The 26,358-nt window shown below is 41.0% G+C and overlaps 1 pseudogene; it reads right to left on the bottom strand.

Moving 5' to 3' along the window:
• Positions 1 to 827: 827 nt before the first annotated feature.
• LOC136711328 (NACHT, LRR and PYD domains-containing protein 12-like) overlaps positions 828 to 26,358 on the bottom strand; it is a 46,893-nt pseudogene continuing 21,362 nt past the window's right edge.

Raw genomic sequence — 26,358 nt, 5'->3', positions numbered from 1 at the left:
GGTACATTCATATTTGTAGTGATAGTATGTAAGTTAGTATAAGTAAATGTAAGTTGTTGTTAATTTTACTACTACTACTACTACTACTACTACTACTAATAGTAATAATAATAATAATAATAATAATTAGTAGTAGCAGTAGTAGTAGTAGTAGTAGCAGTAGCTGTTAGAAAAAGAGATTTAATAGAGGCCAGTTTAAATGTATTAACAGGTAGTGTCGGTACTTGGAGGTTGAATGGCGCATGAGCTTCACATGATTCGTATAGGAAATGGTGCCACATGTACCTAGAGAGCCTAAAACTATTTTAAGAAAATGTAAAATGTGCTTTAAACATACCATTACTTTTCAAAGTGCATACGTTCACAGTTATAGGCACTTCCTAATACTATGAATAAAGGATTGATATGTTCTAACATAAACAATATGATTACAACATGCATATAATCACTTATTGTGAATATCATTTATAAAAGAAAAGACAGGCATCTATCAGTACTACATTCAAAAGAGTAAGCATTTAAAGTTATATTAAGTATCATATTAAGCTCTATTAACATTCAGCGCAATGGGTTATAATCAGTGGTGTTTCCAGACAATGTGAAACGGGGTGGGCCAGGGGGGTCCAGTACATATTCTTGGGGTGGCACAGCGTTTGGGGTGTTGGGAAGGGGGGTGTTGATGAAATGCAGCCAATGTGGGGGCACTATAATATGTATTGTAGCAGGTTGGGGGGCCTGTCACAAAAAGGGCTTGTATGTAGGCGGGGTCTGGTCTTGAAACTCACAGTAGGGAGGCAGGCAGAGGATACAAAACACGCTTGCTGTAGTTTTATTTATTTATTTATTTAGTTTTATTGCTCCCCTCAATGGCAGGCACAGTGTCAAAGCTAACAAAACAAAACCTACTAACTAAACATAAATGGTCCCTAACTACAAACAAAACACTAATAACAATAATAACAGTAAATGCCTGGGTCGGCAGACAGAAGTATAACAGGGTAAGGCAGGTTCCTAATAAAAGTCCGTAATTAAAGTTCGTTACCAGTGGGAGGTTGTCAGACAGTCCGGGGTTCAAGAGGGAGAATGGTCCAGGTCCAGAAAAAGGGTTTCAAGCCAGTGAATCCGTCAAATATACACGTCACCCTTCTTTCTCCTGCTTTTCCACTCTCTTCTATTCTCTTCTCTTCTCTTGTGGGGTGTTCCCAGTCTGCAGAGGTCAGTACCTATCAAAAGTGGTCCAAGGAGGGAAAAGCGGTGAACCGGCAACAGGGTCATGGACGGCCAAGGCTCATTGATGCACGTGGGAACCGAAGGCTGGCCCGTGTGGTCCGATCCAACAGACGAGCTACTGTAGCTCAAATTGCTGAAAAAGTGAATGCTGGTTCTGATAGAAAGGTGTCAGAACACACAGTGCATCGCAGTTTGTTGAGTATGGGGCTGCGTAGCCACAGACCAGTCAGGGTGCCCATGCTGACCCCTGTCCACTGCCGAAAGTGCCTACAATGGGCAAGTGAGCATCAGAACTGGACCACGGAGCAATGGAAGAAGGCGGCCTGGTCTGATGAATCACGAGTTCAAGGTGTTGACTTGGCCTCCAAATTCCCCAGATCTCAATCCAATTGAGCATCTGTGGGATGTGCTGGACAAAGAAGTCTGATCCATAGAGGCCCGACCTCACAACTTACAAGACTTAAAGGATCTGCTGCTAACATCTTGGTGCCAGATACCACAGCACACCTTCAGAGGTCTAGTGGAGTCCATTACAAAGTTTGTAATCAAAGTTCGTTACTGGTGGGAGGTTGTCAGACAGTCCGGAGTTCAAGAGGGGGCGTGGTCCAGGTCCAGAAAAAGGGTCTCAAGCCAGTAAATTCGTCAACTATCAACTTCACGCTTCTTTCTCCTGCTCTTCTGCTCTTCCACTCTTTCGCTCTCTTCTCTCTCTGACTTCTTCTCACCCTCCTGTGCACCTTGCTACCCCAGCAAAGAATGCACACCCTGGTTCGTTTCCTGCTTCATTTTATAGGGGAAATGGTGTGCGGGGCTATGGCCATCAGGGGCCCTGCTGGCTTCTGGGGTTTGGAGTCTTGGAGGAGAGGTTTTGTAGTCTCCTCCACTGAAAGACCTGCCCTGACCCCAGCCTTGCCTCTCACACTGCCACATATCCTCCACCTCAAGAGTGAAGCCAGGGGCACACACGATGACGGCCACACCAAGGCCAAGCCCCCCTCCAAGACACAAGGGGCGGGCGGGCCGAAGAGCCAGATGGGGTCTCCATCTGCTGGGTCATCCTCACGGTGGATGTGCCATTCCCTCATGTCCTGTCCTTCTCCGTTTCACGCCCATCTGATTCTCGAGGTGGACTGGCATGTCCCCAGTTTCACTGGAGGTGTCTCCCCTGTTGCTGCCTGGTCCCTCCAAGAACCAGGCTTGTCTGGCGGAGACCTCTCCGCTGCCACAGTATCACTTGGCTCCCCCCCAGTCTCTGGTCCAGCCTGGAGACACACCATCTCCTTTGCTGCGGCCAGTAACTCAGGTCAAGGACAGGAACTCTGGTTGTCCAGGAGACCTGATGGAGGAAGCACAACACAAGAGTCTCACCCTCTGGTTTCTGTGACTCCTCTGTCTTCTGGGTTCCCGACTGAGTTAACTGCAGCTTCTGCGGCTGCTGTTCCTGTTGCGGCTGCTCCGACTGCTCTGGCTGCTCCAGCTGCTCTCCAGATTCAGGGCCTGGTATAATGCAGGGGAAAACAGGTGGTGCCTTCTCCTGGGTTATAGGCACCTCCTGTTCTGGTGTGGCCTCTGAGGAGACAGACAGCAACTCCCTCCTGAAGTCATCTTCTCCTGGTAGCTCCTCAGTGCTCAGGGGCAGACTCTCTTCTGCCAGACACGGTGGCAGATACTCTCACCCTTGGAGTGGGACGAGCAAGGCAGCACCTCTTCCTCATCTTCAGGACTCTTGGGTTCCTCCCTCCGGGGCTCTGAACACTCGGGCTCCTCTCTCTCAGACACTGGACACTCGGGTTCCTCCCTCCGGGGCTCTGAACACTCGGGTTCCTCCCTCTCGGACACGGGACACTCAGGTTCCTCCCTCCAGGGTTCTGAACACTCTCGCTCCTCCCTCTCGGACACTGGACACTCGGGTTCCTCCCTCCGGGGTTCTGAACACTTAGGTTCCTCCCTCTCGGAGACAGGACACTTGATTTCCTCCCTCTCAGACACGGGACACTCGGGTTCCTCCCTCTCAGACACTGGATACTCGGGTTTCTCACTCCGGGGGTCCGGCGGCAGGAACACCTCGGCCCTCTGTGGCTCCGGCAGCAGGAACACTTCAGCCCTCTGTGGCTCTGGGTCTTGGCAGGAACTTGGCAGGGAGAGCATATTTTTACTGACATTTTGTAGCGCAAAGTTGTGACAAGTGAATAATATAGAATAATAACACTACAATAATCCGCATTAAAGCCCCGTATACACAAATGTAATATAGTATAATTATTATTAGTAGTAGAAGTGGTAGTATTAGTATAATACAGTATTATATGTGAAAATCAAATAATATACAATGTGAGGACTGCAATGGGTTATCCCAGTACTGAGCAAGGCACAGGAGAACAGCAGAGACAGGGAGGTAGAATCGAACTCTGAGAACCATGACCACTGATTGGGATGTAACCAATGCTGATTGGCTACTGACCTTCAGCTTTGAAGGTCCCTGAGCGAGAATATGTTCCACCATTGAAGTCGATGGGATTTGTGGGGTTTTTAATCGATCATAACTGAGTAAATATCGATCCTAGCCATACAAAAAGCAGAAGCAACCTGAACGGTATCAGGATGAATAAGTGTGTGAAGTATGGTATGTGTAGGGTAAGAACTGTAGAAGTAACAGTCTGGATGAACGGAAGAATAAGAATAATACAGATTTTGTAAGAGAACAATGCTCTGCATGTTTTCACATGCAGACTAATAAAACTCCCAAACCAGGGCAGCACTTCACTCCATCAGGGCATGTTCCAGCAGGACTTTAAGTAGTTAAGACAATTAATCACTGAGAGCTTGGTTACAATGGAAACCAGAAAAACCTTTATCTCTTTAGGACAAGGGTGAGACTCCCCTGGCCTATAGTAACTCTATGTTTCTGGACTTGCCATTTTCACTACACCCAGAATGCCACACTGCCTTTTCAGAGCTGTGCCGTAGGAGTAGGATGGTACCGGGCTTGGCCCAGAGGTGATCCAGCTCAAACACTGACTGTACTGTGCTCACTGATGTGTGCTGCCACATAACGCAGTGTGATCTGCAATTAACGTTTTAAGAATACAAACCAATGAATCTTTCAGAAAAATATGGTGATGGGGCAATCGAACGTGCATAAAATGTTATTTTTTAATGATTTTCTTGACTTTTCTACATTGATTTCCAGCAAAGCAGCACCAGAGTCAGCACTCCCAATCTCTGATTTCTGGTACATAGAATGAGCTGGACATGAAAAGCTCACTCCTCAGAATATGTTTCTACTTAAATTAACTTAATTAGCATAATTCATACAGATTTTAGAACCTTACAAAGCAAACAATAATAAAAAAAGAATTGTCCTTTCACAATGTTGGATTACACATTGATTCTCTGATGTATATTTATATGCAAATAAAACAACTGACAGGGATAATTCCCCATTTATCTTCAGTTTATTTGAGAGTCCTTGTAGTAAGGAAAAGTATCTGATGGAATTTGGGATAGAAAATGTTATTAAATGAAAGTATCAAATGCATTTGTACCAGTTTCACTACGTGGTTTCTCTGATTTTTCTCCTTTCTCCTTTTCACAGTAAATATAGAGAGAATAAAAGCAGATCTTTAAGTTATATTGTATTCTGAGTCACTCATTATTCCAAATTAGATTTAGTAAATAATATTACCTTTATCACACACACAGACAGACACAGAAAAACACAGATACACACAGATACACACACACACCACTCTCACATGCATACGGGGTAATATAAAGCGACCAGTCAACTTAAGCAGACATTATTTTTGGGATGTGGGAGGAAGCTGGAGAACCTGGAGAAACACACACAACCACTGGGAAAATGTTTTAAATGATACAAAATTAAAAAAAAAATGGATGAGGTAGGAAGGGTGAGAAAGAGAGAGAGAGAGAAAAGAAAGAGGGGGGGTGAGAGAAGGGGTCACAGTTCTGTGTGAAGGTCCTCCTCTGTCTGATCACTGGAGCAGAGAAGACAGACAGGAGTTCCAGACAGAGGCTCTTACAGGACACACCAGGCTACTCTAGCTGGCACAGGGACACACTGGAGTCATAGTCAACCCTAAACCCTGGGTAGAGGGGCTCAGTGAATGTGTTGTGGAAGGTGTGCAGGAGGGTCAGTGTGCCAGAGGAGACGCTGTAAAACGACAGAGTGCCGGCTGGCCAGTCCAGATACACTCCTACTCTGTGGGGAGGGGGGACAGGTATGGCAGTGTAATTGTTTTTGTGCCAGGCTGAGCAACTGGAACCCCTGCAAAGCAAACTCCAGGACACTTTATTGCGTCCAAGGCCACAGCGATCTCCCAGTCCTTTCCTGGCGATTCCTTTATATGTGACTCCTATAGCAGCTCCACCCCCACTCCACTCAGCCTCCCAGTAAGAGTGGCTAGTCAGAGCCTCGCTGCACAGCACTTGGTCCCAGTAGTGAAATCTCTCTGGGTGATCAGGGTGTGGCTGCTCCTCTCTGCTCCGTGTGACTTTTCTGTTCCCCTCAGACAGAGACAGCCATCTGCATGCTGTATTGAGGTCCAGTGTGAGTTGACAGGCATCTGTTTACAAGAGGAAGAAGAGAAAACATATTCATTAGAATCAACTAAATAACAATGAGGAGTATAATAATAATAATAATAATAATAATAATAATAATAATAATAATAATAATAATAATAATAATAAGTATAACTAAATATTAATAGGATACAAAAGTCATAAACTCTAACTAAAAGAAAACTCATAACTAAAAAAAATGTGGGCGTAGTAGACACTCTTCTTGACATTCAGTTTCATGACAGCAGTTTCCTGGCTTCCTCCAGCTAGACAACAAGTGAATACTAAAGACAGTTCTAGGTGAGCATAGAGAGACAACTATATAATCACCCCAAAACAAAATGAGAGATACTATTGTGGTGAATCTGGGGATTTTGGTTTCTTTTTGTGCTTAGTATTTCTATTGCATGTTTTTATTATTTTAAATGAATATGGGCTACTGAATTATTTTGTCTCTTCTGTCAGTTCTTTCATTCCAATCCTTACTGAGGCTGAAAACAGCTAATGTACACTCAGCACTGTAAAACTGTCTGTAAATGTTCTGTTTGTAGGATTGTATTTGATGTTACCTTTTGCTCTGTTCTTAATTGTACTGTAAATGTTATGAAAACGTATAAGACCCAAAGCTCTTTTGAATTGCATTGGGACAGTGGGGAGGTATGGGATATCTCTATTTGTTTTGGTCACATTTGCCGTGTAGTCATGCCAATTACACATGAGAGAGGAAGGAAGAAACATGAGAGTGAGAAACTGGGAGAAAGAAGAGAGACAGAGGGAGAGAGATGAGTGGGGAGAGAAGACAGAGAGGAAAGGAAGGCAGATGGAGAGGGGGAAGGGGCAATGGGAGGGGAGGTATAGATAAGGAGTGGAGTAAGAGGAAGAGATGGGCGAAGAGAGTAGTAGGCGGAAGGGTAGAGAAAGTGGCAAGGAAGAGAGGATAGAATGCAGAATGAGAAAAATGTGAGCTTTGGAGGGAGGGATGAGAAGAGCGAAAAGTTGCAGGGATAGGAAGAGAGGGGAAAAAAGGAGAAGGAGGCAAGTAGGAAATAGTAACACAATGAGTAATATAGTCAGTAAAATAATTGAAAAGTAATACACAGGTATTACACACAGCATCTGTAAAGATTTCTGACACTGGCTTTTTGGTGGTATTTTGTTGCCAGCAAGGTCTGTGTGAAAGGGTTTATACCGGCATTTTGACACCAGCAATTTTCCATCTCAGGACCTAGTCTAAAATCTAGCAACGAGTCTGTGTGAATGGAGCAGGAAAACGAATGCCGGCATATTACGCGTCACGTCCTTATGTTGTCGACACGTTGTCAGCTAACTGACGTAACCAATCAGAATAGGGGCACATTTTCGTGTTTTGACCACAACCCAACCTGGTTAAGCAACCTTTGACCAAGAACTTGTGATCGTGACCTCAACAAAAAACGGACAGGTCGCTAAAAAGAGGTTGAAAATAATGTAGTTGCTGTAAATTGAGTGAGTGTTATTGATGAACTAACAGGTTGGTAATGTATGTAATGCTAACTATTGTCACACATATGTCAGAAGTTATATACCATTAAATCATGCAGAATATCTCTCTATATATAGGAAAACGTGTTAGACTGCATTACAGTGTACCCAACTGAAGTTTGTTTTGAGCTATTTAATTTTCTTGCAGTAATGTCAAACTTTTAAAAATGAAAAATAAAATAGGTTGTTTCGAGCATTCAATCAATTGCAGATCTGCACACCCACACTTTTGGTATAGATATACAGTAGATTAACACACAATATAATGTCATGTTTTTTATTTGGGGCTGTAGACTGCATGTGATCAGCGATGGAGACAGACAGATGAAAGAGAGAGATGGCAGAGGAGCTGGGGTGCTGAGAGAGGAGGAAAGAGAAGATCGAGAACAGATGGTGAGTGAAAATTCTATTACTTTTCATCCCACTCTATTCTCAATCTCTCTATGAAAACACATAGTTTGGAATTAATTGGATTCCTCAGTCCAAACAGACTTACATGTCAGGGGTCCTGGTTTGACCCTGATCTCCCCACTGTGGTCGACCCTGTAAGAAACCATAACAAGGACCAGTGACACTCCTGCACACAGCCTGTCTATGAAGTGTGATGTAATTCATGAGCCTCCCTCTCCAGAGGGAGTCATTTCCCGGGCCGTTTCCCTGGTGTACTAAATGAATCAGTAAATCCGTGAACATCATTCCACTTTCTAGTCCATCTGAGTCAGCTTGGATTAGCCTGATTTTACAGTATGTCAATGTACAATCCTGTTTACTCTCAGTTGTGGCTGAATGTGCATTGAATCAGATCAAAAAAATAAATCCTCATAATGTACTCAAAACTCCCCTTCACAAATAAGGAAATTCAGAGGAGTTAAGTTCAGTATCACATTTTCCCATTACGAAGTGTAGGACACTCTTGGGAGACAGAGACGGCTGGCATCTATGTGCCTGTGACCAACACGGGACAGATAGTGTCTTCAGTGTGTCTGAAGTATAACTCACCAGGTCAGTGACTGAGCTGGGGGCAGGACTGGTGGACTAGAAGAGGAGTTTATTTCCTCTGAGTTACTTGGCCTGAGGAAGTGAACCCAGCCTGAGCCTGATGAGCCTACAGATATACATTTCTGCCTATGTTGTGGTGCAGTGGTAGGAGGAACCTGGTCAGCCATCTTACCCCCTCCTACCACTACACTGCAGTATTCATGTGCTGTGTTACAGAGGAACAGTGACACAGGGCTGTTCTCGTTTTACTTTGAGGAAAGTGGACTATTTTTTACTATTATAAGAGTGCACTATAAGACGGCTAATGTCCTTATACCTTATGTCATTGAACAGTTGTTAACGGAGAAATACTAAATGTGTTCCTGGATGGACTGGCCTCATCTCTTCACCTCTCTACTTCTTAGACAAACACTGGTCTCCTGTGAGACTAGAAATGGTATTAAATCCAAGCTGTGATTTTGTATAATCTCCAGATGTGCTAGTTTTCTTTGGTCAATATGATGGCTTTATCAGACTATAGCAGCCTGCTCTAATACTCACACTTGCAGTCTGATTGTTAAGAGGATAGGGAATTATATGAGACAAGTACAGAGCAGTGACAGACAACAGGTCTGAGCAGTACTGATGTGAGTAGAGGGAGAGAAGGTTAGAGCAGGAGAGAGGAGCCAAGCTGAGAAACCACTGTCTCTCCTTGTGAGTTACTGCATATTGACACAAACACACACCCTGCACTTACAGCAGTTTCTCCAGTTTACAGTTGGGATCCTCCAGTAGAGCAGAGAGCAGCACCACTCCTGAGTCCCCTGGGTAATTGTAGCTCAGATCCAGCTCTGTCAGAGATGAGGGGTTTGAGCGCAGAGCTGAGGCCAGGGCTGTGCAGCCTTCCTCTGAGACTCGACAGAGAGACAGCCTGCAGGGAGAAGGAGACACTCTCTCACTCTCTCAGCTCTGCAGTGACCACAGATCACTCAGGCAGTCTGGCAGGTGGAAAGACTTATGATTTATCTCAGCAGATAATTTCATGATCAGTCTATTTACTGAGTACTCTTTGTGGATCTGTCTTCACACTCAGCCTAGTCTGGCTGTTCTTACATTAGGTTCAATAGCCTAGCTACACTGTTCCTAACTGGAACTATCACTACAGTCACCCTGCCAGGTTTGAGGATCAAGGGGAAATGCTATTAAGGCTCATTTGTGTTTGCAAATCTCACTCTTTCATTGGCCAAACACATTAACGAAAATCAAACTACTCTGAGGGTAAGTGGACAAAATGTATTTGCATACAGTACTTCAGTTAAACAGCAGCAATATTGTGAATTAATTAAATATTATAATTTATTCTTATAATATATGACCAGAAACATGATGAATGAAACAAAAATTGTGTCAGTCTCTTCTCACTGCAGAATAGCACTGCAATGCAGCATCACACACTGCTGTGGCTCTACAGGTTGTGGTTGAAGCGACAATTTGGGAACATTCAAAAATAGACTGGATAGGAACCTTGGATCACTAACTTATTAATGGACAACAACTGAGCACAATGGGTCGAATGGCCTCCTCTCGATTGTAAACTTTCTTATGTTCTTATGTGCAGTGTTCATTGATGTACCTGTAGCTTCAGCTGAGCTCAATTAGCTTAAAAATATTGCATACGAAGTGCGACACGCATAGATGAGATCCGTCAACTTCGAGGCCAGATACTTATACTTATGCTTAAAACAATAGGTTGTGAATGCAACCCAGGTTATCTAAAAAAATAAATCATTGCCGAAAAGGGGAGGGGTTACTGTATAAGCTATACGTCGCAAGGGAGGAGGGCAGCGGACTGATGAGAAAGCCTGCCCTGAAGCAGAACCTGCTAGGGCCCCTCAAGGACACATCTGGGCTGCCCAGGAGCAAATACCTCAGTCATGCTCTACTGGGAAGTAATTCAGAGAGGGGAAGGTCAACAGCACCTACTCCCTCACCCAAGGTTAGTTACAACAAAATCTATACACAAAGCAGTGGCAACAAGAGGCCAGCTCTTGTGCCCCTCCGCTTAACACAGGAGCTGTCACTACCTGCGCAACTATCCCAGCTAGAAACAGGGCAATAAGTTAATTGTGCGTAACAAACTAACTATATACAAAGCGGGGGCAACAGGAGGCCAGCTCATGCGCCCCTATGCTTAACACAGGAGCGGTCACTACCTGTGCAACTACCATAGCTAGACATGGGGCAACACAAGCTCTACTGTGTACCAATGGAATATAGATACATATGCATACAACGGGCTAGACAGGGCGCACCTGAATAGCCACTGCTGGACAATGAATTAACTATATGCAGGGTGGCCCAGCAAGGCACCTGCGTGGCCACTTGAACAGGGTCTGGAGACAGTGCTCTACAGGAAACTATTCACAAAAACCAGGAACAGCTCTAGTGGGTGCCTGACTGGAGGGCATAGTCTGGTGGAAGGGAAAACCGTTCTTTCAAGCTCCACCCGAGGCTGAACCTACCAGAATTCACTGACATAGGAGGGCAAACATGTAGATAGTAGATCAGGAACTACTGAGGCTCAACTGACACCAAAACCAGGTTCCCAATATAGTAGGCTGGTCCTGTCACATCCAACCTATAGAAGATACACACCTCTTGTGTAAGAATGCACATGTAGACATTGTGGCCACCCCCAGGGTTCCGGAGTGGTCTCAGATAGAGAACATAGAGGGCATTGGGTGGGCTCTCTTCTGGACTACCAGTAGAGGAGGCGCCATACTGAAGCCAGTGTCCACAGTAGCTGGCGATATGCCAGGCAGCAGCCTGGGTGACCGGAGACCTCCCTGCCTGTAGATATAGGCAATAACCATTGTGTTGTCCGTCCTGACTAGAGCTGGCAGTAAAAGCTGGAGTCTGAGAAATGCTGCTCAAGTTGTAGAGTGTTCATGTGGAGGATGCGTGGCATTCTGCTTGGAGACGCAGGATCTCAAAGACCTGGTCTACCCTGGTGGTGAGAAAGTCCAGTACTACGTGGCGCAATCTGCGCTGTTCCCTGTGGCCCATGTGTCGGAGGCGAGGGTGAAGAGGAGGGGGTCTGGGGCAGTTGGAATGGGAGTGGAAGAACTCTGTAACACAGAGGTGCTCAGGGAGAGGCAGAAGCCTTGAGTCACCAAGGGTCCACCGTCACTGGTGGAGGCACACTCCGGGCTCCTGGCTCAAGGGTGAAAAGGTTCAGTTCACTGGAATAAGTCTGGTTGCTCTCCTCTGAACTGCATCTAGAGCAGCGATATCTTTCTTGAAGTGTGCAGCCCAGAACTGTAGACAGTATCCAGATGAGCTCTTAACATTACTGCCCTTGTTCTCAATTCTACACTTTTGACAATATACCCTAGCATTCTGTTTGCCTTTTTTATTGCTTCCCCACATTTTGTGGATGCAGAAAGTGAGGAGTCCACATAGACTCCTAGGTCTTTCTCATGCGTTACTTCTTCTAGTCCTATTCCTCCCATAGTGTAATTATAGTGGACATTTTTGTTACCTGCATGTAATACCTTGCACTTGTCCACATTGAAGGGCCACACTTACAAATAGCAGAGACTCTGGCTGTGGGACTCCAGCGAGAAGAAGACTACGAGGAGATGCCGCACTTCGACACCAGGCAGCTATAACTATCTATCCGATTCCTGTCCCACTCTCTCCTGCCTCTTCCTTGCAACCACCTCCCTAATCCCTCTAACCTCATCACTCTGCCTCTCCCCTCCTCCTCCCTCCCCTCTATTCCCCTCACAGGAGGTCTGTAAAATTGCCAATCAGCTTCCAACAAGGCCGACTTCATTTCCACTTTCAACTCCCACCTTTCTCTGGATTTCCTTGCTCTCACCGAGACATGGATCTCCCCTGATCTGCCCTATCCTCTCTATTTGTTCTGTCCTACTCCCTTCGTCCTACCAGGGCAGCAAGGAGGGACAGGGCTGCTGCTCTCCCCTTCTCTCCTCTTCTCTGTCCCCCCTTTCTCTCCTTGATCTCAACTATCAGCTTTGAATTCCATGCAGAAGAACTAACCTCTCCCTCTCACCTCTTCCTTTTAGTTATCTACTGCCCTCCTGCTCCATTCGTTGCCTTCCTGGACAAACTCGACTTCCTCCTCTCCTCCCTCCCCTCACTCTCCTCACCTACCATCTTCATGGGAGACTTCAACATCCACCTCTCCAACCCCTCCCACTCTGCTGGAATTCTTCCCCTCCTCCACCTCCTCCTCCTTAAATTTTTCTCTCTCCACATCTCCCCCAATCACAGGGTAGGGGGCCAGCTTGAGGCTGCTCCCCTTCTATGCTCTCTGTGACACCCCTGGACATCTTGACCACCACTTCAACTCTTTCTCCCTTTCTCACCTCTTTTCTTACCTCTCTCCTCTTAGGTCACAAATTCATGACGTGTGCCCTGGACCCTCTCCCCACTCGCCTCCTCCAAGTGCCTGCTCTTGATCTACTCCCCTTCATCTCCTCACTCCTCAATTCCTTACTCCTCTCTGGCTGTTTCCCCTCTGCTTTTAAACAAGCTGCTGTGATCTCACTCCTCAAGAAACCTACCCTTGACCCTACCTCTACTCAGAACTATCACCCTGTCTACCTACTCCCCTTCCTCTCATGGACCCTCGAGTGAGCTGTCCACCGTCAGCTCTCTGCATTTCTTGCCCATCACTCACTCCTTGATCTTCTGCAATCCGGCTTCCGCACAGCTCACTCCACTGAGACTGCTCTCCTGGCAGTTACTGACTCCCTCAGCTGTGCTCAGGTGGCCTCCCTCTCCTCAGTCCTCATCCATCTCTCTGCAGCATTTGACACTGTCGATCACTCCATCCTCTTCTCCTGCCTCGCTGACTTTGCTCTGAAACTGCTCTCGCCTGGTTCTCCTCCTACCTCAATGACCGGACCTACCAAGTGACATGGCGAGTTTCCTCATTCACTCCCCAACCTCTCCTCACAGACGTACCCTAAGGTTCCATCCTGGACCCCTCCTGTTCTCTCTCTACACTTGCTCCCTGGGCCCCCTCATCGCATCCCATGGTTTCTCTTACCATGAAGATGATGCCAGATCTTCCTGTTTTTTCCCTCCTCTGACCCTCTCATCCCCTCAAGCTCAACCTCTCCAAATCTGATCTCCTCTTTTTCCCCCCTCTTCCTCACCTTCTGCTAACCTGTCCATCTCAATCCCCTTGGAATCTACGACATTCACTGACCCTCACCTTCTGCTGTCTGGACATGACCCTTGTCTCTCCATACATCCCCTCCAGACCCCTGCGCTCTTCCTTTGCCAGAAGACTAACTCCTCCTCCACTCCCCTTCCTCAAGAGCCGCTCCTCCTCATCCCTGGCCCCTAAGTGGTGGAACGACCTTCCCATTGAAGTCAAAACAGCAGAGTCCCTGACCTCCTTCTGGCGATTACTCAAGAAACATATTTTCAGACTGAACTTCTAATTTAGTAATTTATTCTTCTGTAAAATTGCACTTATACAAAGTTTTGTCATACTTCTTGCTTTGCATTACTAGTACTGTTTTTTTTTCTCCCTATGCCGCCTTTCAGTTAGCTCTTAACATTGACTTAACATCTTGTCTGCACTTATCAGCTTTTAAAATCTAGGATGTAAGACTTACATATTATTTACAGTATATCTCCTATACACTTGTGTACATTGGAATTTGTAAATTGCATCATGTTTTGAACTGTACTGTATTATTGCACTTTGTATTGCTCTTGTTTTGTAAGTTGCCCTGGATAAGGGTGTATGCTAATATATAAATAATAATAATAATCTTGATGATTCCAAGTCGAAATGGCAAAGAGGAAGTCCCTGTGTGCAAGTCACATTATATACAAGCAGGAAGCTAGAAGTTGCTGTTTGAGAGACACACACATGGGCCTGTCGGCAGCTTGGATAGAAAAATGTTTTGATGAGGTTCCATGGAAATGAGGTAAACCCCTCCCCCTTTGGGCAATGCTTTCGATTTGAAAGATAACATTACTTTCATTCCCTCCATCATAGGTGTATGTTTTCTACACAGTTTTGGTACACTGCAAGAAATGCACCTCCAAATTTAAGTTAAATTTGAGAGAAAATTACTTAAGTGAAATTATCTGCCAGTGCAGTGAGAAAATGTCACTTTTTTTAAATAAGAAGAAATGCCCAACCAACTAGAAAACCCCAAAATCTTGGAATAAGTAAGAAGGGACCGATTTTAAGCATTTCTACATTTCAAGATTTAGTGAGAAGATGCCAATTAAAAAAAAAAAAAACATGAATTAATCTCTTGAATTCCCAGACACCATTCTCCAAAAAGCCTCTCTCATTTTTAAGTAGCTTATTATACCTGTACAATGTCCTATTTTAAGGTGTTATATCCAAGTGAAATTTCATGATAAACTTTCTCAAAACAAGCTAAATAAACTTACTATTAGTATCAAAAGTCTAATTGACATTTGTGACAGTTTTCTGTCACATTCAGGTAGGAACGGTTGTGTGAAAAACTGTGATTTTGGTGCCTCCTGCTATTCTTGGCCTCATCTAGCACATAAAGCATTTAATTCACAGGACTGAAATGAGACTATAAAAATCTTAATTTTCAGACCCACTAATCATATTTGCTGAAAATGTTTAGTTTATATTTGTATAACTAAGTTATTATTGACGGTATCCATCATAACTTTGTACTTGGAAACTACATTACTAATTGTCTTTATGAATTCATTTTGGAACCATATTTTTATTTGCAGACTGATCAAGGTGCCACTGAAAACTATCTCAGATCCTTATCAGGGCAAATTTGATAGATCTTCAGAGATGGCTTCATAGGCAATCATTTGGGGGGGATTCAGCTTTTTAATATTGAGACAAGACAATATAAGTATGTGAGTGGTTGATGATTTTGTTTTCTCAGGTGTTTCAAAATCTGGATGACATTTAGCACATTTTGTGTCCTTGACAATGATTTTATTCTGGAAATCATAGATTGATTTTCATGTGTAGATTTTGAAAATCCATTTAGTAATTTAAAATGTATTTTATTTTTGCAAATTTTCATTTTTTTCTTTGTGCACTCAAATAACAAAACAAAACAAACAAACAAACAAAATCTGCAAGCTTAAACCCCTCATTTGGGCGACTGGTAGAACTAATTAATGAGAAGTGCCACTTTGTGAAACCAACACACAAGTGAATGTTGGATCAATATGTTCCATACAGATGTGAAAGAGTATGATTTGTTATTTGTTTAATCAGATTCTCTTAATCTATTATTAGAATTTAGATGAAGATCAGATCACATTTTAGGTCAAATTAATGCAGGGATACAGAACATTATAATGGGTTCACAAATGTTTTCTGAGCACTGTATTTAGTTTATTTATTTGCTCCTTATGTGCTGATCTACATTATGAGCTCAGTGTTTCTCACCCTAGTCTCTGTAGTTTACAGTTGGGATCCTCCAGCCCAGCAGAGAGCAGCTTCACTCCTGAATCCCCCAGGTCATTGTCTCTCAGCTCCAGCTCTCTCAACTGAGAGTGGTCTGGCCTGAGAGCTGAGGCCAGAACTGCACACGACCCCTCTGTGAGATTACAGCTGCCCAGCCTGTATAGAGAGATAAAAAAAAGTATGAAGAACTGCATTTTTCTCCCTGTGTGAACAAGGTCACTATCTCACAGTCTTAGTCTCACAGTACTGTGCTACAGATACCTAACAAACAGAGTCTGATAAGACAGATAAGAAAGGGATTTGGGCATCATACATGATAAAAGCCCCCCTTATATTAAACATTACGTATGCCTTCATTTTTCCCTGATTTAGCCATATATGGGTCTTCTTGAGTAGTTGTCAGGCAGAAACCGAGCCAGACTGTACTTTATAACTTCTTTATAACTTCTCTAAGACTGTTTTTGAGATTTCCTCTCGAACACTTCTTCTGTGCGGCTGCTCGTAATAAATTCCTCTTGATTGAAAATACATCTCTCGATTATTTGGACTCTTCAAGGAGATACAGACGTGGCCAAATGGCATTACAATATGTGTCTATATGTGAATTCCTACAAGAGAAGTTTAAAAATGTTAAACTTAAAATGGTAAAGACAGAGTGGGATCCTGACTGGACCCCCAGGTAAAAACAAGATAAAAACCGACATTTCTATAATTCTTTGTCTGAATAATAAGAATTTAGAGAAGAAATTGATCACTATGGATCAAGAAAACATAAAGGTAGTGAAATAATTGAAAAAGATAATTTTACATCTTATTTTAAATAATAACAAGCTTCATAAATAAATAAATAAATAAATAACATAATAAATAAATAAATTATAAGAGCTGTTTGAGAAACTGCAGGGTCCACAAAACACGCCACTAATCTAATATCTGAATTATCTTTGGATTTCAATGTGTATGTGCTTTGTGAGTTTATGTATTTATATAGTCTGAAGGTTATGTAAGGTAAATGTCTGTTTTGTATGCACTGTATTTTTAATATTGTGCATAGTCCAGAAAAAGTAACCAATAATTTCAGAATTATATTTTAATTATGCAGTTATTGATGTTTTAACAACAGATTAATGAGGATCTAAACATTTAACTGTACAGAGTGCATACGACATCAGAAATAAGTAAGAAAATATTTTAAGAATAATGTTAAAGTAATACAAATACAATGAATATATTAATAATAATAATAATAATAATAATAATAATAATAATAATAATAAATAGTCATGATGTCCACTAAGACTCAGAAGGACAAAGATTTGTTTGTTAAAAATCATATTATGGACAAATCCCTGGCCCCTAAGTGGTGGAACGACCTTCCCACTGAAGTCAAAACAGCAGAGTCCCTGACCTCCTTCTGGCGATTACTCAAGAAACATATTTTCAGACTGAACTTCTAATTTAGTAATTTATTCTTCTGTAAAATTGCACTTATACAAAGTTTTGTCATACTTCTTGCTTTGCATTACTAGTACTGTTTTTTTTTCTCCCTATGCCGCCTTTCAGTTAGCTCTTAACATTGACTTAACATCTTGTCTGCACTTATCAGCTTTTAAAATCTAGGATGTAAGACTTACATATTATTTACAGTATATCTCCTATACACTTGTGAACTTTGGAATTTGTAAATTGCATCATGTTTTGAACTGTACTGTATTATTGCACTTTGTATTGCTCTTGTTTTGTAAGTTGCCCTGGATAAGGGTGTATGCTAATATATAAATAATAATAATAATCTTGATGATTCCAAGTCGAAATGGCAAAGAGGAAGTCCCTGTGTGCAAGTCACATTATATACAAGCAGGAAGCTAGAAGTTGCTGTTTGAGAGACACACACATGGGCCTGTCGGCAGCTTGGATAGAAAAATGTTTTGATGAGGTTCCATGGAAATGAGGTAAACCCCTCCCCCTTTGGGCAATGCTTTCGATTTGAAAGATAACATTACTTTCATTCCCTCCATCATAGGTGTATGTTTTCTACACAGTTTTGGTACACTGCAAGAAATGCACCTCCAAATTTAAGTAAAATTTGAGAGAAAATTACTTAAGTGAAATTATCTGCCAGTGCAGTGAGAAAATGTCACTTTTTTTAAATAAGAAGAAATGCCCAACCAACTAGAAAACCCCAAAATCTTGAAATAAGTAAGAAGGGACCGATTTTAAGCATTTCTACATTTCAAGATTTAGTGAGAAGATGCCAATTAAAAAAAAAAAAAAACATGAATTAATCTCTTGAATTCCCAGACATCATTCTCCAAAAAGCCTCTCTCATTTTTAAGTAGCTTATTATACCTGTACAATGTCCTATTTTAAGGTGTTATATCCAAGTAAAATTTCATGATAAACTTTCTCAAAACAAGCTAAATAAACTTACTATTAGTATCAAGAGTCTAATTGACATTTGTGACAGTTTTCTGTCACATTCAGGTAGGAACGGTTGTGTGAAAAACTGTGATTTTGGTGCCTCCTGCTATTCTTGGCCTCATCTAGCACATAAAGCATTTAATTCACAGGACTGAAATGAGACTATAAAAATCTTAATTTTCAGACCCACTAATCATATTTGCTGAAAATGTTTAGTTTATATTTGTATAACTAAGTTATTATTGACGGTATCCATCATAACTTTGTACTTGGAAACTACATTACTAATTGTCTTTATGAATTCATTTTGGAACCATATTTTTATTTGCAGACTGATCAAGGTGCCACTGAAATCCTTATCAGGGCAAATTTGATAGATCTTCAGAGATGGCTTCATAGGCAATCATTTGGGGGGGATTCAGCTTTTTAATATTGAGACAAGACAATATAAGTATGTGAGTGGTTGATGATTTTGTTTTCTCAGGTGTTTCAAAATCTGGATGACATTTAGCACATTTTGTGTCCTTGACAATGATTTTATTCTGGAAATCATAGATTGATTTTCATGTGTAGATTTTGAAAATCCATTTAGTAATTTAAAATGTATTTTATTTTTGCAAATTTTCATTTTTTTCTTTGTGCACTCAAATAACAAAACAAAACAAACAAACAAACAAAATCTGCAAGCTTAAACCCCTCATTTGGGCGACTGGTAGAACTAATTAATGAGAAGTGCCACTTTGTGAAACCAACACACAAGTGAATGTTGGATCAATATGTTCCATACAGACGTGAAAGAGTATGATTTGTTATTTGTTTAATCAGATTCTCTTAATCTATTATTAGAATTTAGATGAAGATCAGATCACATTTTAGGTCAAATTAATGCAGGTATACAGAACATTATAATGGGTTCACAAATGTTTTCTGAGCACTGTATTTAGTTTATTTATTTGCTCCTTATGTGCTGATCTACATTATGAGCTCAGTGTTTCTCACCCTAGTCTCTGTAGTTTACAGTTGGGATCCTCCAGCCCAGCAGAGAGCAGCTTCACTCCTGAATCCCCCAGGTCATTGTCTCTCAGCTCCAGCTCTCTCAAATGAGAGTGGTCTGGCCTGAGAGCTGAGGCCAGAACTGCACACGACCCCTCTGTGAGATTACAGCTGCCCAGCCTGTATAGAGAGATAAAAAAAAGTATGAAGAACTGCATTTTTCTCCCTGTGTGAACAAGGTCACTATCTCACAGTCTTAGTCTCACAGTACTGTGCTACAGATACCTAAAATAACAGAGTCTGATAAGACAGATACGAAAGGGATTTGGGCATCATACATGATAAAAGCCCCCCTTATATTAAACATTACGTATGCCTTCATTTTTCCCTGATTTAGCCATATATGGGTCTTCTTGAGTAGTTGTCAGGCAGAAACCGAGCCAGACTGTACTTTATAACTTCTTTAAAACTTCTCTAAGACTGTTTTTGAGATTTCCTCTCGAACACTTCTTCTGTGCGGCTGCTCGTAATAAATTCCTCTTGATTGAAAATACATCTCTCGATTATTTGGACTCTTCAAGGAGATACAGACGTGGCCAAAGTATTGGTACCCTTCCACTTTAAAAATAAAAAAACTCACAATTTTCTCTGAACTAAGTAGAAATTGACAAAAGTACACCTGTAGTGCATTTCCTCCTTTTCTTCACCTTCCTAACTGAGAAATGTAGGCTTGTGTTAAAGGTCTTAAGGAGATAGCTTTGAAGTTCTGTGTTTTACGACAAAGTACGACAGATAACACATCCATGCTGGAAGACCCCCCCAACTGACAAATTGGCTGCCATGCCCGTCTCTACAGAGACTAGCATCACATTCCAATTGAAGATTTATTTTGTGAGACACAGACATTCAAGGTACTTTATATATTCCATAGACCAGAGCAACAAACCCAAATACAAACTACTTGCTGCTAACAGAAGTGTTACCCAGTTTCTTCCTCAGTTTGATAACAAACAATAAAAGATGACTTAAACCTAACTTAATGACACTTAAGTAATTCTACCTGAGGAACCCGGGATAATGTTTTATATAAAATGTATAATGTTTGAAATACTAATATGTCAGTAGAGCCAATTGTATTAATTGTCAAGCATGCAAATGTTAGCAAGGCTGTTTGTTAAAAGTCTGCTTGTGGACTTAAATTGCTTCCCCAGTTTGGCAGGAACTGTCTTTGTTAATGATTGATTGACAGTTGTTAAATAAAGACCTGTGGGATCAAACCTCCCCAGTGTATATCAAAGAAAGACATCTGTTCTTTGGATCTCACACTTCTCCCCATGAAGACAACCATGAACATTACAAGGGTCAGAAATCTGACCTCAAGACAACACTCTGGGAAACCTGTGACTGACCCTGCCCACAGACCCACATGTCATGCATTGTATAAAAAGCTGTTCACTTCTGCTGTTCAGAGAGAGACTGCTGAGGTGCAGAGCTTCCATGTCAGGGCCTTCCAGGCCTGCATGCAAAATAAATACATGTTATCATCTGTGCATCGAGACTGGGTTCTTCACTTGGTGTCACGAACAAGGATCTGAACTTGCCTCCACTCCCGGGACCAAAATGGGTGAGTATTTTTATTCTACCACCCTGTATATTTAGATTTGGTCTCAGGATTTTTCGAGGCTCTCAGAGTGTAATTTAAAATTGAACCTGTGAAGGAGATGCACAGATGATAAATGGTAAATGTGTGACTGTACAGTTTGTTTGTTATGTGTGTTTTTTGTTATTGACTGCGCAGCGGAGGTTCTCAGTGAGGAGAACTCCAGGTTAGACAGATCTGCAGGGATTAATGTCAAGGGTACTGAACGGCATGGCAAGGCCTACTGAGCACTATGTTACACTACTGTGTAAGTCCAATGATTTGCCCCATCTTTGGCAAGATAGGATTGGCATAATGGCATTACAAGACGTGTCTATATGTGAATTCCTACAAGAGAAGTTTAAAAATGTTAAACTTAAAATGGTAAAGACAGAGTGGGATCCTGACTGGACCCCCAGGTAAAAACAAGATAAAAACCGACATTTCTATAATTCTTTGTCTGAATAATAAGAATTTAGAGAAGAAATTGATCACTATGGATCAAGAAAACATAAAGGTAGTGAAATAATTGAAAAAGATAATTTTACATCTTATTTTAAATAATAACAAGCTTCATAAATAAATAAATAAATAAATAACATAATAAATAAATAAATTATAAGAGCTGTTTGAGAAACTGCAGGGTCCACAAAACACGCCACTAATCTAATATCTGAATTATCTTTGGATTTCAATGTGTATGTGCTTTGTGAGTTTATGTATTTATATAGTCTGAAGGTTATGTAAGGTAAATGTCTGTTTTGTATGCACTGTATTTTTAATATTGTGCATAGTCCAGAAAAAGTAACCAATAATTTCAGAATTATATTTTAATTATGCAGTTATTGATGTTTTAACAACAGATTAATGAGGATCTAAACATTTAACTGTACAGAGTGCATACGACATCAGAAATAAGTAAGAAATTATTTTAAGAATAATGTTAAAGTAATACAAATACAATTAATATATTATTAATAATAATAATAATAATAATAATAATAATAATAATAATAATAATAATAATAAATAGTCAAGATGTCCACTAAGACTCAGAAGGACAAGGATTTGTTTGTTAAAAATCATATTATGGACAAATTCTGTAAAGTTAAATTAAACGAAAGGCTGAAATCCACAGGAGCAGCACTCTGGTGCAGCCCTGACAGCCTGATGTAAAATCCAGGCAGGAGAACGCAAACAGTATAGTGACATATTATAGTCTTATTTTCAGAAAGTGTTTGGTTACTGGTGCCTAGCATAAAATACCTGAAATAAAAGTTAATTAGACCTTGGATTTAAGATGAGTGAAGTAGGGTAAGAGGACACTTTTTAATTTTAAGGATACTATAAAAATATAAAATTACAAGCATTGAATAAGTGAGCTAAATTAATATAGAATAATTTAAAGGAGAATAGGAAAAATACTACTACAATGAGTTTTACAAACTAGAAATAAAAAATAAAATGTTGAAAATTGAATTAGAGGACATTTTTGAAATGGGAATCTGAGGAAACAGCAAAATGTGTTGAAGATATGAATACAATAGATACAGATACTCCAGGAAATTAAAAATGTGGTCATTTGGTAGCTATGAGTTCCACAATTAAGTTTATTTGAAATCACTAGAAATAGATCCCTAAATAGATCACTGTGTAGGTAAGAAATTAACTATTGATCAGTTCAATCTGGCTTTGGGAACAGTTCTTCTGAATTATTATTATTATTATTATTATTATTTTTATTTCTTGGCAGACGCCCTTATCCAGGGCGACTTACAACACAAGTGCAAACAAAGTGCAAAAATACAGTGAAGTACAAGGCATCAATCATTACAAATTCAACTTAGCTAAAACATAGCAATTCAAAATAATATATTTTACAAATTCCAATTTACAATTTACACAAGTACAATAAGAGACTTCCTACATCCTGGACGGTGAAAGCTAAGTGCTGTCAAGATGTAGGGTTACAGACGAGGGCTACGGGAAAGGGAGCAAGGAGGAAAACAATCAAGAACGCGAGGAGCATAATAAGCTGAAGTGCTATCTAACAGGGATAGAGGACTAATATTAGTGCTGCCACTTTTAGCATGATAGTTTTTGATGGCGATTGAATGGAATATAAGGGAAAATAAGGAAGTTATTGAAGGTATAACTTAATGTAAAATAAATAAATAATTGAATGAGATATAGCTTAAAGTCTAAAGTCATGGGGGAGTAGGGGTGTGAAACTGTCAGTGGCCTCAGTTCCCCCACTCGCCTGCCAGCCAAGCAGCTTGAGAGAAAAAGACAGAGAGAGAGATAAGAGAGCTGCCTTGTAACTAAATGCAAGTGTTCTACTACAAACCAAGCAAGTGTCAACAAACAGTAATGTCCTGGGATATCAAGAATAACTACATTACTAATGCTAATTATATTGATGTTGATACAGAGGAATAGAAACATAACTACTATTATCTGTCTTCACAGGAACCAGCAACAATGAATATCTCTCACATTTATTTCACAGGTTCCCTGTCCACATGCCATGACACAGCAAAGTACATATTCTCCCCTCTCGCATTGGCCTCCGCTCTTAGTGCTGCGGCCCATAATCCGTCCTCATGGCCACTGATGCCAGTGTGTGTGGACGGACAGGAGGGAGGGGGGTGCTGGAAGCATACGATGCTTACCGTACTATTGTAAAAGTAATAAAATAAACTAACTCTGCTGATTCCAACTGACAACAGGAGGGTGGCGATGTCCAGGAATAGACAGACAGAGCATTAACGATTCATTACTCCACAGGTGCTGAAAATAACATAATTGTATCTTTCAGGAAAAATTGAGAAAAGGCCTAAAGAAATCTCAGAAAAAATACAATATATTGAAAAGGGAATTGCTGTGTATGCAAACAAATAGTTATGGAAATAGATTAAAAAGATACATGAATAATCATACATCTCCCACCTCTTTTAAATCAAAGCGCAATTGAAGGATACAGAGTCTGGTGGGACTATGGGCATTTCATTAACTATCCCTTCCATAGTTTAATAGAGTGACTTCTGGATTGAAAGAACTGTGCTGTTTGGCTGTATGACTGAAATGTGAAATTATATGTAATGTTTCAATGTAACTGTAAGTGGGTACACAATGAATGATGGTACTATGGTATATTGTATTGTTGTATATGGGAATTGTGTGAAAAACGAGTTCTAAAATTGTATCTGGTAACAAAGCCAATGCTTTGTAATGAACGATTAATACATATATGCTTTATTTAAAAAGGTTTATAGCATAATAAGTCTATTTGGCGATAGAATTGGCCAATTTGGTTCTAACTTTTGGGAAATTATAGATAATAATGTTTATACAAAGATGTGTACACCAGTCATCATAAGGTTTAGTTTTGTAGAATAAGTATGGAATTATGTAATCTATTATTAAAGATTAAGTTTTAGTCAAAGAAAAAAATATATATGTGTGTATATTGGGACAATGAATGTCCATTAATGGGTAAAATACAAATCAAGATAATGGCAATATTGGAAGGAAATATTAGAGAAATAAATAATAATGCAAATAGGAATAATAGGAATTGTTCCTAATGAAACTATGGAAATAATTTCAAATGATGGTTTATTGGTAAAAAAAGAATTGAAAAACAAAGATTAATAATTGCCATCATTTACAGTGCATGCGGAAAGTATTCACAGCGCTTCATTTTTTCCACATTTTGTTATGTTACAGCCTTATTCCAAAATGGATTAAATTCATTATTTTCCTCAAAATTCTACAAACAATACCCCATAATGACAACATGAAAGAAGTTTCTTTGAAATCTTTGCAAATGTATTAAAAATAAAAAATAAAAAAAGCACATGTACATAAGTATTCACAGCCTTTGCTCAATACTTTGTTGAAGCACCTTTGGCACCAATTACAGCCTCAAGTCTTTTTGAGTGTGATGCTACAAGCTTGGCACGCCTATTTTTGGGCAGTTTCTCCCATTCTTCTTTGCAGGACCTCTCAAGCTCCATCAGGTTGGATGGGGAGTGTAGGTGCACAGCCATTTTCAAATCTCTCCAGAGATGTTCAATCGTGTTCAAGTCTGGGTTCTGGCTGGGCCACTCAAGGACTTTCACAGAGTTGTCCTGTAGCCACTCCTTTGTTATCTTGGCTGTGTGCTTAGGGTTGTTGTCCTGTTGGAAGATGAACCTTCGCCCCAGTCTGAGGTCCAGAGCGCTCTGGAGCAGGTTTTCATCAAGGATGTCTCTGTACATTGCCTGCATTCATCTTTCCCTCGATCCTGACTAGTCTCCCAGTTCCTGCCGCTGAAAAACATCCCCACAGCATGATGCTGCTACCACCATGCTTCACTGTAGGGATGGTATTGGCCAGGTGATGAGAGGTGCCTGGTTTCCTCCAGACATGATGCTTGCCATTCAGGCCAAAGAGTTCAATCTTTGTTTCATCAGACCAGAGAATTTAGTTTCTCATGGTCAGAGAGTCCTTCAGGTGCCTGTCGAGGCGGGCTGTCATGTGCCTTTTACTGAGGAGTGGCTTCCGTCTGGCCACTCTACCATACAAGCCTGATTGGTGGAGTGCTGCAGAGATGGTTGTTCTTCTGGAAGGTTCTCCTCTCTCCACAGAGACACGCTGGAGCTCTGTCAGAGTGACCATCAGGTTCTTGGTCACCTCCCTGACTAAGGCCCGTCTCCCCCGATCGCTCAGTTTGGCCGGGCGGCCAGCTCTAGGAAAAGTCCTGGTGGTTCCAAACTTCTTCCATTTACGGATGATGGAGGCCACTGTGCTCATTGGGACCTTCAATGCTGCAGACATTTTTCTGTACCCTTCCCCAGATCTGTGCCTCGATAAAATCCTGTCTCGGAGGGCTACAGACAATTCCTTGGACTTCATGGCTTGGTTTGTGCTCTGACATGCACTGTTAACTGTGGGACCTTATATAGACAGGTGTGTGCCTTTCCAAATCATGTCCAATCAACTGAATTTGCCACAGGTGGACTCCAATCAAGTTGTAGAAACATCTCAAGGATGATCAGTGGAAACAGGATGCACCTGAGCTCAATTTTGAGTGTCATGGCAAAGGCTGTTTTTTGTTTTTTATTTTTAATAAATTTGCAAAGATTTCAAACAAACTTCTTTCACGTTGTCATTATGGGGTATTGTTTGTAGAATTATGAGGAAAATAATTAATTTAATCCATTTTGGAATAAGGCTGTAACATAACAAAATGTGGAAAAAGTGAAGCGCTGTGAATACCTTCCGGATGCACTGTACCTAACTATTAACTATGTTGTTGAAAGAGCTGCTGTAATGGTCTCAAAGATTTAAGTTAGATAAAAAGGAAAGAGATAAGCACATTGTTTTGATAGTTTGACAGCTCCACACAAAAAAGAGTATCTACACTAGGAAGTAAATCTGATTCAGTAAATACAGGAGATATGATGCTGCTGACAACAGCTGAGTGCTAAACTGAAATAATTTGTGATAAACTAGAACCAAGATTATTATTGTTTTT

This window comes from Amia ocellicauda, chromosome 16 (genome assembly GCF_036373705.1).
Source record: "Amia ocellicauda isolate fAmiCal2 chromosome 16, fAmiCal2.hap1, whole genome shotgun sequence".
NCBI lineage: Eukaryota > Metazoa > Chordata > Actinopteri > Amiiformes > Amiidae > Amia > Amia ocellicauda.
Note: the sequence above shows the minus strand (reverse complement) of the source record. Positions and strands in the feature narration are given on the sequence as shown.